Source organism: Triticum dicoccoides, chromosome 6B, assembly GCF_002162155.2.
Source record: "Triticum dicoccoides isolate Atlit2015 ecotype Zavitan chromosome 6B, WEW_v2.0, whole genome shotgun sequence".
In the NCBI taxonomy this organism is placed as follows: Eukaryota; Viridiplantae; Streptophyta; class Magnoliopsida; order Poales; family Poaceae; genus Triticum; species Triticum dicoccoides.
In genome coordinates, this window is record NC_041391.1 from 473864646 (window position 1) to 473880900 (window position 16255).

Genomic DNA, 16255 nt, shown 5'->3' on the forward strand with positions numbered 1-16255 from the left:
CCGGCTCTTACACAATATGGCCTGCTCGATGACAGAACTACACTTTCCTTAACATACAAGTTAAACATATGGTGGTTTACACCCGTGGGCCTCAAGTCTCCTCCGGGTCTTGGGCCTTCAGTAAGCTTGCTTCTCATGAACCGCCATCTTCATCATCTTCTCGGGCCTTCTCATTGTGAACCGCCAGTGGTATGACTCGGCCCCTCCTGGGCGGGTCATACCCAATAGTTACATCCCCAACAAGTTTACTAGAAAGAATCATGTGGGATACGATATGAAATATGTTGGCGCACCGTCTTGTCTGGCTTACGCAGAAAGCTTCGTCATATACAGTCCACCGTCCCCGCTTGAACCACACTTGCACGCCAGTTTCTCTCAGCACCGAGAAAAAATTTTCTGCCACCGCAGAATATCTATCTCCCCGCCCACTCCCTCCCACCAAAAGCCACCTTTCCACTATTCCTCCTTGCTTTCCAAGTTAAAACTTTCACTCCTTCTTACTCGCAGCTCAACCTCCTCGCCGGCCACCCTACTTCTTGCAGTGTCGCCTCCTCATCACCTACCCTTATTCTTGCAGCGTCGGCTCCTCTCCCGTGACCCTTCTTCTTGCAGCGCCGCCTCCTCGCTGTGGACCCTTCTTCTTATTGTGCGGCCTCCTCGCCGCCGACCCTTCTTCTTGTTGCGCGGCCTCGTCGATATGGTCAGGTAATCCACACCCCACCCACACCATCCTCCTCCTTTCCCGGCCGTGACCGATGGCGCGACACCTTCCACCGAAATCATTGCCCCCCTCCTCCAATTAAGTGCCACCCACAACCATTTTGCATGCAATATAATGTGGAGCTTAGTAGCATCTGGCAGCGGAGAAGCAAATCGCGGCCGCACGCGCACACGAGGTCGCTATGGCTGCGATGCATGCCAACCGCCAGATCTTGGAGGAGCACCTCGTCTTCGAGGACACCGTCGACACCTCCACATGGTTGTCTACTTTAAAATACAGTTCGTGTTGTTTTCTCGAGGCCACCGCCAATGCCTTCTAGTGATTTTTCCTCTGTAATGTTAATATGCAATCTGATGTTCAGTTAACAGTTTGGTCCTCTGAAATGTAATGTTCAGGTAACAGTTTGGTCCTCTTAAATGTAATGTTCAGTTAACAGTTTGGTCCAACAATTGCTACATTTCGTAGTACTGTTCTCAAGCATTCTTTGTTTTGTTAATTGTCTTATCTTCTAGTACATGTTTCTATTCTGTAATGTCATGCTCAGTTAACTATTTTGGTCCATTTTGTCTGTTGTCCATTTAACTGTTTGGTTCAGTTTTGCAATTTGATTTTCATTTGCTGTGGGTACAATTTTGTATTGTTATGCATGTGAAATAAATCGAATTTGGCTGTACTCAATACATATTCTACTGATAGTATGGCAACTCTCAGTTAACCTGATCAAGATCTTCCTTATGTGTGTTGTGGGGAAACAATGGGAGACACTCCGGTTTACCATCGAGGTTTGCTCGTCCTTTCGCCCATAGCACATTATTGTGAAGTTGCAGGAATCATTCTAATATTTAAGTTTCTTACAATTTGGTCTTGCACATGTAGGTCCTACTGTCAGAGGCTTAGACCCACTGTTCGGCTCATTTTGCATATGGGGAAATGAGATGTCCATGAATATCAGTCAAGTCAAGAAACTCAGAAAGATTGTTAGGATGAAGAAACTTGCGACGAACAACAGCAAGATCTTTGTTTTCACAATGAAGAAGACATCTGTCAACTATATGACGATACTAACTCTTTTACCTTGTTTTTACCCATTGCACCATTTCAAAATTTATGACGGTGATTTATGCATATCTTTGTTTTCAGTACTTTTTCAAAGCAGTTCACCGATGATTACCTCTCAAACCACCTGCATGGTCAAGAGGTGAGGAAGGTATTCATTCAACACCCACGGTACAATATTGAAGTCTTCATGAAGAGGATGAAGGTTGGGCGGGCAATTATCCATAGCCACTGGCCTAAAGTTGCAAGGACATTCAACATCACTGAAGGCTCAATATTTGCCTTCTGCTTCTGCAGTTTCCCAGATGAGATTCATCTGTCTATTTACCATGTATGATGCTACTTTCCAAAGGTTTTCGATGTTGCATGTGAAACTTGGTGCTATTGTGTAACGGCGTAACTAAGTGCAGAAGCTATCTGATGTAATCCGATAATGGAATCCTGGCTGCTGCTATACAGATATGAAATATCAATTTGATTAGTACATGTATTATCAATAATAGGCTAATTACCCTGCTTATTGGGGTTTTCTATTGCAGACGGTTACTCAGACAGCACCATGGGCGATGAACTCAAACAACCCACACGGTTTCTAGAAAGTTGGCGTGTTCAATCAACTAACAATCATACACGGCTTCCGGCAGAGAACTGTTTGCGTTAGGCCACCTTGCACAAACCTTTCCACACAAAAAACTGTGTGTGATATACATACGAATGGAAATATTTTTCTGGGATTCACCGTGTGGGATGTACATATGAATGGAAACAATTGGGTTTTGATGCCTCGCCAGATCGCACATAAGCTCATTTTACCCCAGCCTGTGTGCTAGGAGGGCCTATCCCCGACGGTTTTTGGGTCATGTGGGAAGGACCCCTCTATCGCCCACACTCACTTGGCCATGGTTCCAAACGCCATCGCGGAAAGGGGTTAAAACCTGTTTGTATAGCAGATCTCTGCACCGGTGAGGGGATGCCTTTCGGGGCATCCCCAAGCTTAGGCGGTTGAGTCTTCCTTGAATATTACCTTGGGGTGACTTGGGCATCCCCAAGCTTAGGGTCTTTCCACTCCTTATTCTCCTCGTATCGATATCTCACCCAAAACTTGGAAACTTCAATCACACAAAACTTAACGGAACTTCATGAGATGGGTTAGTATGATAAAGAGCAAATCATTCACTTTGGTACCATCAAGATAAGATTCATAATTGTTCTCACACAATGCGTACTATACCATATCATTTCTACAATTTATATTGAGCAATATAAGCCATAGAAACTAGAAAACAAGCAAACTATGCATTGAAAATAGAATCTGTTAGAAACAGAACAGTCTGTAATGATATGAGTAACAACCATACTTATGCTACTCCAAAAATTCTGAAAACTTAGGACAACATAGGAAATTTGTATATCAATCTTTTGTAGAAAATTCAGATCAAAAGCACACTTCTATGATTTTCTAAAATACTGGCAATGAGCCTAAAAGTTTCTGTTTTTCAGCAAGATCAAATCAACTATCACCATAGATCATCCCAAAGGTCTTACTTGGAACTTTATTGAAACAAAGGCTATAAAACATGATTACTACAGTAGCATAATATGAGAACACACAAAAATAGTAGGGGTACATATTGGGTTGTCTCCCAACAAGCGATTTTCTTTAATGCCTTTTTAGCTAGGCATGACATTTTAATGATACTCTTCCAAGCCCAATTCCGATGATAATTGTATTCATACTCTAAAAGATATAATTGAAGTTCATAGAGCATTCTACAACTAATATAGATTGACAAATATCCAAGCTCAAAATATGTAAGTGAAGCACACGAAGCATTTTATAAAGTCATACGCAAAAGATTTAAGTGAAGCACAAAGAGCATTCTATAAAGCCATACTCAAAGGATTTAAGTGAAGCACATGAAGCATTCTATAAATCAATGAAGGACTAACTCATACTAGCATGGTGCATAAAGGAAAAGAAAAGAAAAATAAACACAAAAGTCGCATATCATGTGAACAAAACAAAAACCAAGGTATACCGATAATTGTTGAAGAAGAAACATGGGGTGCCAACGGGGGCATCCCCAAGCTTAGATGCTTGAGTATATTTGAAATATTAACTTGGGGTGCCTTGGGCATCCCCAAGCTTGAACTCTTGCCTCTCTTTATTCTTCTCATATTGATAACTCCTCGATCTTCGAACACTTCATCCACACAAAACTTAACAAAACCCTCGTGAGATCCATTAGTATAATAAAGCAAATCACTACCTTTAGGTACTGTTGTAAAATCATTCCAATTTCATATTAGCATTATATCTACTATATTCCAACTTCACCATGGTTCATACCCCCTGATACTACCCATAGATTTATTAAAATATGTGAACAACACATAGAAAACATAATCTATCAAAAACAGGAAAGTCTGTAGTAATCTGGAAACTTCGTATACTTCTCTAACTCCAAAAATTCTACAAAATTAGGAAACCTAAACAATTTGTATAGAAGTACTGTGTAAAAATTTCAGAAACTTTTGATGTTCCAGTAAAAATGAAAATTCACGCACTACAGCCAAAGTTTCTGTTTTTGCACTGCACATAGCAAACAAGCAATCTAATCATCCTAAAACCAAAACTTGGCACATTAGTTTTACAATACAATAGATATATACAAGGGGATAATTATTTTTGAGAAACTTCCATGAAAAATTCTACATTGTTTCCATGAGCATGAACACAAGTGTTCAAGGTCGACCCTCACTTCTCCAATGCATAACCTTCCAATCACTTCTCTTTTTGAAAAAAGTTTTTAGGCATAAGAGGAAAGTAATTTTTTTTATTTTCATGCTTTTAATTTTTTTGTTTGTTTCACCCACAACTAAAGAAAGCAAAAATAAAAGGTAAAAAAATCTACTTAGTGAAGAAACCAAACAAGCATACATGAGAACATCAACCCCACGCTATTGCTCCCCGGCAACGGCGCCAGAAAAGAGCTTGATAATCCCCAAGTGCAAGGAATTATCGTAGCAATTTCCAAAGATGGAAGTGATAAGTATGGAGTGTCGAACCAACAAGGAGCTAAAGGTAAGATCAATATTCTCTCAAGTCCTATCTGCCATCGATACAACTCTACGTACGCCAAGCGTTTGTTTCATCAAGAAATGAGAAATAAAACTACGTTGTGGGTACGAAGAGGATAGCTTTGCATGATATCAGAGAACTAAAATATAAAAGCAGGTGTTGTTAACATAAAGTTAGAATATTATACTATATATTATAAATAGCGAGTGTGGAACAATGATGGGCCGGTGTGTGGAATTGTCCTAGGCAATTGTTAAAAAGATCAATAGTCGTCATTGCAATTTCATATGAGGGAGAGGCATAAGATAACATACTTTCTCTTCTTGGATCATATGCACTTATGATTGGAACTCTAGCAAGCATCCGCAACTACTAAAGATCATCAAGGTAAAACCCAACCATAGCATTAAAGTATCAAGTCCCCTTTATCCCATACGCAACAGCCCCCTTACTTGGGTTTATGCTTCTGTCACTCAAGCAACCAACTATAAGTGAATCATGAACGTATTGCAACACCCTATAGCGGGAATCCTTCACGTGTGCGCGACACGGAAGGCACCATAGGATAACACCAAAATAAAACATACAACTCAAACCAATCTAGATCATTAATCAACCCAAAAGACAAAAGAAATCTACTCAAAACTTCATAGGATGGCAACGCATCACTGGATCATAATATGTGGCATAAAGCACCATGTTCAAGTAGGGGATTACAGCGGGATGTGGGAGAGTGGACCTCTTAAAAGAGATGAGGAAGGTGATGAAGATGGTGATGTTGATTAAGACGATCACCACGGCGATGATTCCCCTGGTGGCACTCCGGCGACAACGAGAGAGAGGGGTAGAGAGTCTCCCCCTTGTGCTTCCTCCTCCATGTCCTTCCCCCTAGATGGGGAGACGTTCTCCCTCTGGTCCTTGGCCTCCATGGCGATGATGGACCCCTCCGGGATCCTCCTCCATGGCCTCCGGTGATAATGGCCCCTCCGGTAGGGTGCTAGAGAGGGCCTAGATTGTTTTTTCATGGCTACAGAGGCTTGCGGCGGCATAACTTTTGATCTAGGTTTATTTCTGGGGCTTTTGATATTTATAGGATTTTTTGGCGTCGGTCTCATCTCAAGGGGGTCCACAAGGCAGCGACAAGGTAGGAGCACCCTCCCGGGTGGGTAGGACGCGCCCCCCTACCTTGTCTTCGCCTCGGGACTCTTATGGTCCAACTCTTGTGCTTCGGGGTTCTCTTTTGGTCCATAAAAAATCACCGTAAATTTGTAGCCCATTCCAAGAACTTTTATTTCTGCACAAAAAACGACACCACAGTAGTTCTACTGAAAACAACGTCAGTCTGGGTTAGTTCTAATCAAATCATACCAAAACCATATAATTTTTTGTAAACATGGCATGAATACTTCATAAATTATAGATACGTCGGAGACGTATGACAACCCAACGCGAACAAGGGGTTGTCAATCCCTCGGCGGTTAATTGCAAGATTAAATTAAGCAGTAATTGATAGATAGATTGAACAAAAATAGAAAATAAAATAAATAAAGTAAAATTATAGCAAGGTATTTTTAGATTATTAATATATGATAAAAGTAGACCTGGGGCCATAGTTTTCACTAGAGGCTTCTCTCTTGAAAATAGCATACGGTAGGTAAACAAATTACTGTTGGGTAATTATAGAAAGCAAACAATCATGACGATATCCAAGGCAATGATCATGTATGTACACATCACGTCCGAGACAAGTAGACCAACTCCTGCCTGCATCTATTGCTATTCTCCACACATCGATCGCTATCCAACAGGCATCTAGAGTATTAAGTTCATAAAGAAAGGAGTAACACCTTAAGCAAGATGACATGATGTAGAAAAAGTAAACTCACACACGAATAAACCCCATCTTTTTATCCTTAATGGCAACAATACAAGGACGTGTCACATCCCTTTCTGTCACTGGGATTGAGCACTCCAAGATCGAACCCATCACAAAGAACCTCTCCCATTGCAAGAAAAATCAATCTAGTTGGCCAAACGAAATCAATAGATCAGAGAGAAATACAAACCTATAATAATCATGCATAAAAGAGTCTAGAGAAAACTCAAATAATATTCATTGGTAATCTGATCATAGACTCACAATTCATCGGATCCCAACAAACACACCGGAAAAAGTGATTACATCAATTAGAACTCCAAGAACATCGAGGAGAATATTGTATTGAAGATCAAAGAGAGAGAGAGAGAGAGAGAGAGAGAGAGAGAGAGATCTAGCTACTAACTACTGACCCGTAGGTCTGTGTTAAATTACTCACATATAATTGAAAGGGCAACAAGGTTGATGTAGAGCCCCTCTGATTGATTCCCTCTTTGATAGAGTGCTGGAAAAGGCCGCCATATGGGATCTTGCGAGAACAGGAACTTGCGACGGTGGAAAAGTATTTTGGCTGGCTCTCTATTGGTTTCCCGATTTTAGAGAATTTATAGAGGCGGAGATATGTCACCACATGGGCCCCACGAGCCACCAGTGCGCGCCCCCCACCCTAGCACCTCGTGGGCCACTGCTCCATCTTCTGGTCCTCTACCAAAGCTTCCAAGGTCTCTTATGCTCAGAAAAAATCTCCAAAAAGTTTCATGGCATTTGAACCTCGTTTAGTACTGAGATGCTGAAAATCCAAAAACTGGCAAAAACAACAACTGGCACTGGGCACTAAGTTAAGAGGTTAGTCCCAAGAAATGATATATAATTGCTTGTAAATGCATATAAAACATGCAAGATTGATACTATAATCGCATGGAACAATAAAAAATTATAGATACATTGGAGATGTATCAAGCATCCCCAAGCTTAATTCCTGCTCATCCTCGAGTAGTAAATGATAAAAACAAATTTTTTAATGTAGAACGCTACCTATCATATTCATTATATAATCTTTTCTTTGTGGCATGGATATTTGGACCTGAGTGATTCAAAGCAATAGTCTATAGTTTGACATGAAATATAAATATCAAGCAACAAGCAACCATGTCTTTCAAAATATCAACGCTAAAGAAAGTTATCCCTAGCCCATTAAGCTCAGTCATTGATACATTCATTAAACACACTCAATATTAACTACACCCAATGCACAAGTATGACAATAGTCCTCTCCAGTTGGTGCTTTATAAGAGAAGATGGAGACTCAAAATAAAATTAAAAATTACATGTAGGCCCTTCGCAGAGGGAAGCAGAGATTTTCAGCGATGCCAGAGCTCAAGGTTTAAAACAGAGATAAAATTATTTTTGAGAGAGGCATGCTTTTCCTGTCAACGTCATGACCGGAAGTTTTCAATATCTCCCATGCTAGACACATTATAGGTAGTTCCCAAACAGAAAATAAAGTTTATTTTCTTTCCACTATTCTTTCACAATCCATGGCTAGCCGTATCCACAAGTGCCTTCCAAACTTTCAACTCTCCAAGGATTTTTTTTTTTCATTTCGGGACTGGGCATCCCTATTACCTTGCCATTTCTCGTGCAATGACAAGTCAATAAACACTCGTCTTGAGAATAACCCATCTAGCATGAAAGATATTGACCACCCCCTGTTGCTTCATGAGCGGTACGTGCATACAAAACATATTTTTGTTGAATGATTAGAGTTGGCACATGCAAATTTACTTGGAACGACATGTAAATACCGCTTATAGGTAGGTATGGTGGACTCATTTGGCACAACTTTGGGTTTAAGACATTGGATGCACAAGCAGTATTGCCGCTTAGTACAAATGAAGGCTAGCAAATAGATTGAGAAGAGAAAAATGAAAACGGTCATAAACATGCATTGGGAATAACTAACACTGAATAATGCACCATAAGTAGGATGTAACTTCATTGCATAACTATTTACTTTACGTGCATGCATAGGGAATCACATACCTTAGCACCAATATTCTTACTAAATCACAATTACTCACTAGCATAGCTCGCATATTATCATCTCCATATCGCAAAATTATTGCAAGGAATCAAACTTATCATATCCAATGATCTACATGAAAGCTTTTCTTATATCCTTCTTGAATATTCATCACATTGGGACCAAATTCATACCTTGCACAAATTACCATTACTATTATCAACTCTCAAAAAGATATAAGTGAAGCAAGCATGAGAGTTCATAGCCACCATCAACAATTAAGCGACACCATGGTCTCTCCTCCCACCTCTCCCCCACCAGCCTTCCACCCTACCAATTAAGATGCTTGATCTTGATCAATGGAGGGGCTACTCCATTGGGATTTTTCCCCCGGCCTTGCGGTCGAGGCACAGGTGTGTTCAAAATTTGGTTTTATGGTGCATTTCTCTCCATCGACCACGTCCAAAGAGTTCTTCTTGGTGGTCTCCTTCTCCTTGACTTGCTTTGATCTTACTGAAGATTCGATGGGGCTAGCGCTGCAATGTTGTATTGGAGGTTTGGCATCTGGTTTTAGAGTCTTACATCTCACTGACCGCCAATAGAGATTTTATGTTGCTTCCAATCGGGTTGGTCACTTCATCTATGGACTCAAAGATAGAATATGGCCTGATTTTATATGTCATTTCAATCTCTTTCGCCGATCGGCTTGGGATTCCCCGGTTTCTAATTCTCAATGGCATTTAGACAAACAAATTGGTGAAGTGGTCTCTCGTTCTCCGGTTGCTCTTAAGTCTAATTTAAATTTTCTCCAAGTTGGTGCCTCTGCTCAAGAGAATTCTGTTCAGGAACTTGCAAAATTTGGAGATCATTTGCATTGGTTCAATGGTGATAAACACATTCAGAATAGTGAGGGGATTACTGATCTTCATTCCAGCAACAAAATTGATTTCCCTCATATTACTTTTGGCCATTTTGATCCTATCCCGCTCAGAAAGCCTAGCAAAAATGGTTTCGTCACTTTTGGCAGTTTCCAATCTTCTTTATTGGGTGACGCATTTGCAGGCAAATTAATATTTAATGGCAATAACTACAGGCAGAATGATTGGGAATCCATTCCAAATTTTATACTTGCTCATATTCTGGACTCTCGATGTGTTGGTTATGATGACGCCAAAATTGCAGATACTTGGTCCCTTTCCTCGGTACCACAGTTAGAATTTATTTATAAGAAATTAAATAAATGCTCATTATGTTTCCAATTGGGCCATTTGGATAGTTCTTGCACTTTTATGGAGTCGGATTTAACCCATGAGCCCTCCATGCACATTAGGGGCCTACAGATGACAACACACTTGGTGGGAAAGGTATGGACAAAGCCCAAACTCTCCCTGACAAGCCCATTTGTGCAATTTTTTGTTCAACTCTGCATCATTCTATTTTCTTCCCGGCCAAAATCCTTTGTACCAAATGTGCGTGGTTAGGACATGGGTGGAGAGATTGTTCTCTTGATGATTCCAAATCATACTTTTGGAAAGAAAAAGGCGGTACTACTGAAATCCCACAATATGAGGGCTTGATCAATCATGATAGACAAAATCATTTAAACCGAGTAGGTAATCCAGTCAATTCAATACAAGTTGCACCCAGTTCTAAGGACACCCATGGGTTTCATTCCCTCCCTTGCCAGAGGCAGTCAAATCCTATGCCTATCAGAATCATTTTAACACTGCCAAAACTATTGTACCCATTGAAGGAAAGAGCGTTACTAACACTCTACCCAGGAGAAACATCTGATGCGATTGTTGTGGATTCCATGGACACCTGGCGACATCCTATTTGCGAATGAAGCGGCAGCAAGGCTGGGTCTGGGTGCCAAAGACCAAAATATAATCAGACGATCCACCTTCCTCGCACACTTCCCACAACCCGTCGCCAACCCACCCCTCGAACGCAGCTCCTCTAACCACAACAATGGCGAACTACCCGGTGAACGTCATCCCCTAAATCCTGCTGGGGATGACCATCGAGCTCGTCCGGAGGACCGGGTAGTGCGCGGTGACATGGTGGTGCACCCGATGCCACCCCTCCACCACAACTTCCTGGCGACAGCTGAAGTCAATCGCCATGTCCCGTTTCATCAGAAGGCAGCTCTACGTCAGGTCATCACAGGTTCGCTCCAAGATTCCCACTTCATGAAGGAAATATGCCCTAGAGGCAATAATAAAGTTATTATTTATTTCCTTATTTCATGATAAATGTTTATTATTCATGCTAGAATTGTATTAACCGGAAACATAATACATGTGTGAATACATAGACAAACATAGTGTCACTAGTATACCTCTACTTGACTAGCTCGGTAATCAAAGATGGTTAAGTTTCCTAACCATAGACATGAGTTATCATTTGATTAACAGGATCACATCATTAGGAGAATGATGTGATTGACTTGACCCATTCCGTTAGCTTAGCAATTGATCGTTTAGTATGTTGCTATTGCTTTCTTCATGACTTATACATGTTCCTATAACTATGAGATTATGCAACTCCCGCTTACCGAAGGAACACTTTGTGTGCTACCAAATGTCACAACATAACTGGGTGATTATAAAGGTGCTCTACAAGTGTCTCCGAAGGTACTTGTTGAGTTGACGTATTTCGAGATTAGGATTTGTCACTCCGATTGTCGGAGAGGTATCTCTAGGCCCTCTCGGTAATGCGCATCACTATAAGCTTTGCAAGCAATGTAGCTAATGAGTTAGTTACGGGATGATGCATTACGTAACGAGTAAAGAGACTTGCCGGTAACGAGATTGAACTAGGTATTGAGATACCGACTATCGAATCTCGGGCAAGTAACATACCGATGACAAAGGGAACAACGTATGTTGTTATGCGGTTTGACCGATAAAGATCTTCGTAGAATATGTAGGAGCCAATATGAGCATCCAGGTTCTGCTATTGGTTATTGACCGGAGACGTGTCTTGGTCATGTCGACATAGTTCTCGAACCCGTAGGGTCCGCATGCTTAAAGTTAGATGACGGATATATTATGAGTTTATGTGTTTTGATGTACCGAAGGTAGTTCGGAGTCCCGGATGTGATCACAGACATGACGAGGAGTCTCGAAATGGTCGAGACATGAAGATTGATATATTGGACGACTATATTTGGACACCGGAATGGTTCCCGGGGTTATCGGATATATACTAGAGTACCGGGGGGTTACCGGACCCCCCCCCCCGTAGGTTAATGGGCCTCATGGGCCCAAGTGGTGGAAGAGGAGATGCGGCCAAGGGGTAGCCGCACCCCTCCCCCCAAGTTTGAATTGGATAAGGAGGGGGGGGCCCCCCTTTCCTTTCCCCCTCTCTCTCCTTCCCTCTCCTTTCCTACTCCAACAAGGAAGGGGGGAGTCCTACTCCCGGTGGGAGTAGGACTCCTCATGGGGTGCGCCAAGGGTGGCCGGACCCCTCCCCCTCCTCCACTCCTTTATATACGGGGAGGGAGGCACCCCCTAGAAAAACAACAGTTGATCCCTTGGATCTTCTAGCCGTGTGCGGTGCCCCCCTCCACCATAGTCCACCTCGATAATATCATAGCGGTGCTTAGGCGAAGCCCTGCATCGGTAGAACATCATCGTCGTCACCATGCCATCATGCTAACGGAACTCTTCCTCAAAGCTTGGCTGGTTCGGAGTTCGAGGGACGTCATCGAGCTGAACGTGTGCTGAACTCGGAGGTGCCGTGCGTTCAGTACTTGATCGGTCGGATTGTGAAGACGTACAACTACATCAACCGCGTTGTGCTAACGCTTCAGCTTTCGGTCTACAAGGGTACATGGACACACTCTCCCCTCTCGTTGCTATGCATCACCATGATCTTGTGTGTGCGTAGGAATTTTTTTGAAATTACTACGTTCCCCAACAATGGTATCAGAGCCAGGTTTTATGCGTAGATGTTATATGCATGAGTAGAACACAAGTGAGTTGTGGGCGATACAAGTCATACTGCTTACCAGCATGTCATACTTTGGTTCGGCGGTATTGTTGGATGAAGCGGCCCGGACCAACATTACGCGTACGCTTACGCGAGACTGGTTCTACCGACGTGCTTTGCACACAGGTGGCTGGCGGGTGTCAGTTTCTCCAACTTTAGTTGAACCGAGTGTGGAAACGCCCAGTCCTTCAGAAGGTTAAAACAGCACTAACTTGATGAACTATCGTTGTGGTATTGATGCGTAGGTAAGAATGGTTCTTTCTCAGCCTGTAGCAGCCACGTAAAACTTGCAACAACAAAGTAGAGGACGTCTAACTTGTTTTTGCAGGGCATGTTGTGATGTGATATGGTCAAGGCATGATGCTATATTTTATTGTATGAGATGATAATGTTTTGTAACCGAGTTATCGGCAACTGGCAGGAGCCATATGGTTGTCGCTTTATTATATGCAATGCAATCTCCCTATAATTGATTTACTTTATCACTAAGCGGTAGCGATAGTCATAGAAGCAATAGTTGGTGAGACGACAACGATGCTACGATGGAGATCAAGGTGTCGCACCGGTGACAATGGTGATCATGACGGTGCTTCGGAGATGGAGATCACAAGCACAAGATGATGATGGCCATATCATATCACTTATATTGATTGCATGTGATGTTTATCTTTTATGTATCTTATCTTGCTTTGATTAACGGTAGCATTATAAGATGATCTCTCACTAAATTTCAAGATAAAAGTGTTCTCCCTAAGTATGCACCGTTGCCAAAGTTCGTCGTGCCCAGACACCACGTGATGATCGGGTGTGATAAGCTCTACGTCCATCTACAACGGGTGCAAGCCAGTTTTGCACACGCAGAATACTCAGGTTAAACTTGACGAGCCTAGCATATGCAGATATGGCCTCGGAACACTGAGACCGAAAGGTCGAGCGTGAATCATATAGTACATATGATCAACATAGTGATGTTCACCATTGAAAACTACTCCATTTCACGTGATGATCGGTTATGGTTTAGTTGATTTAGATCACGTGATCACTTAGATGATTAGAGAGATGTGTATCTAAGTGGGAGTTCTTAAGTAATATGATTAATTGAATTTAGTCCTGGTAGTATTTTGCAAATTATGTTGTAGATCAATAGCTCGCGTTGTTGCTTTCATATGTTTATTTTGATATGTTCCTAGAGAAAACTGTGTTGAAAGATGTTAGTAGCAATAATGCGGATTGGATCCGTGATCTGAGGATTGTCCTCATTGCTGCACAGAAGAATTATGTCCTTGATGCACCGCTAGGTGACGGACCTATTGCAGGAGCAGATGCTGACGTTATGAACGTTTGGCTGGTTCAATATGATTACTACTTGATAGTTTAGTGCACCATGCTTAACGGCTTAGAATCGAGACTTCAAAGATGTTTTGAACGTCATGGGCCATATGAGATGTTCCAGGAGTTGAAGTTAATATTTCAAGCAAATACCCGAGTTGAGAGATATGAAGTCTCCAACAAGTTCTATAGCTAAAAGATGGAGGAGAATTGCTTAACTACTGAGCATGTGCTCAGATTGTCTAGGTACTACAAACACTTGAATCAAGTGGGAGTTAATCTTCCAGATAAGATAGTGATTGACAGAGTTCTCTAGTCACCATCACTAAGTTAGTAGAACTTCGTGATGAACTATAGTATGCAAAGGATGACGAAAACGATTCTCGAGCTCTTCGCGATCACTACAAAAAAAGACACATCCGTGACATTTTGGGCCGAACAATTTTTTTCTGTCATACATATGACACTTCTATGACGATAATTGTATCAAAACCCAGTATCATCATAGATGTGGTGGGCTCCTACTTCTATGACAAAAAATCATGACAAAAAATGGGCTTCTCGTCCTGGGCGGGCCGGAGACGTAGCTGCATGACATTCTTTGGGCCGTCCATGTGGAGAAAACCGTGGTAGAAGCGAGGGCGAGGAAAATTTCGGGGAGTTCCCAGTTACGGTGGGAGGTCGGGGGCCGAGCGATGCGCATTTCTCTCGTACACGTATGCGTGTGTGTGCGAGGCGTTGGCTCTAACTGAACCCGAGCGAGGCGTTGGGATCTAACTGAAGCCGAGCGATTGCACTATAGGCTACGCGTTAGTGAACCCGAGCGATCGATCGATGGCTGTTAACTGAACCCGATCAAGAGATTCCTTCGCTACTGCTGCTAACTGAAGCCGATCGATTGGATGAACAGTGAGCGTTGCGGGGGGTTTGGATGAACAGTGAGCGGTGGCATTGCCTCTTGATGAACAGGACCCCGTGGTGTGGAGGGCTGGATGAACAGTAGATGGTGGAGGGGTGGTTGAATAGGACCCCGTGGTGTGGAGGGCTGGATGAACAGTAGACAATGGAGGGGTGCCCGTGGAGGGGTGTTTGAACAGGACCATGTGGTGTGGAGGGCTAGATGAACAGTAGACGGTGGAGGGGTGCCCGTGGAGGGGTGGTTGAACAGGACCCCGTGGTGTGGAGGGCTGGATGAATAGTAGACGGTGGAGGGGTGCCCATGGAGGGGTGGTTGAACAGTAGCCGGTGGAGTAGCGCGCGGTGGAGGTTGGATGAACAGGAGCCTGTGGAGGCCGGAGGAGGTCGACGGTAGCCCGTGGAGGCTGGAGGAGGTCAACGGTTGAGATGAACAGTATCCCGTGGAGTCCCGTTTTGCGGTACGCCACACCCCTCCCGATGAACAGGACCCCCGTTTCGACCGTAGGAGGTCCGTTTCGTCCGTTTTGCAGTACACCACACCCCTCCCGATCAACAGGACCCCCGTTTCGACCGTAGGAGGTCCGTTTCGTTCGTTTTGCAGTACGCCACACCCCTCCCGATCAACAGGACCCCCGTTTCGACCGTAGGAGGTCCGTTTCCTCTGTTTTGCGGTACGCCAGACCCCTCTCGATGAACAGGATCCCGTTTTGAACGTGGCCGGTCGAACACAAGGTTGTTTCCTCTATTCTGCGGTACGCCAGGCCTCATTTCCATCGCTTGTTCCGTCCAAGCCGTCCCGATGAACACAACCACGCATTCCGTTCCGACCCAGCCGGTTGGCTCCCCATGAACATGACGACGACATTGTTTCTCCGTTCCGACCCAGCCATGTACGTATGCGCGAGTAGGCGTTCGAGACCCTGCCCGTATGTACATACGTGGCCGTATTTTCTTTCTTGCACCCTGGCCGTTGTTCGTACGTGTACATGCTACGTGCGCGCCTCTACTACGACACATCTGCGCCTCTACAACGACTAGTATGTACGTACACGTTCGCGACCAGAATGACAACGCTACGTATGCTTCGACCAGGTGCGTCCCAACTGTCAGGCACTTCCTTGCATGCGAAAATGTAGCTGGTGGGTCCCAGCAGTCAGAGGGGCGAATCATTTTTTTTGCCCGGACACACTTCCTTTGCGTGCGAAGATGTAGCTGGTGGGTCCCAGCAGTCAAGGGGGCGAATCATTTTTTTTG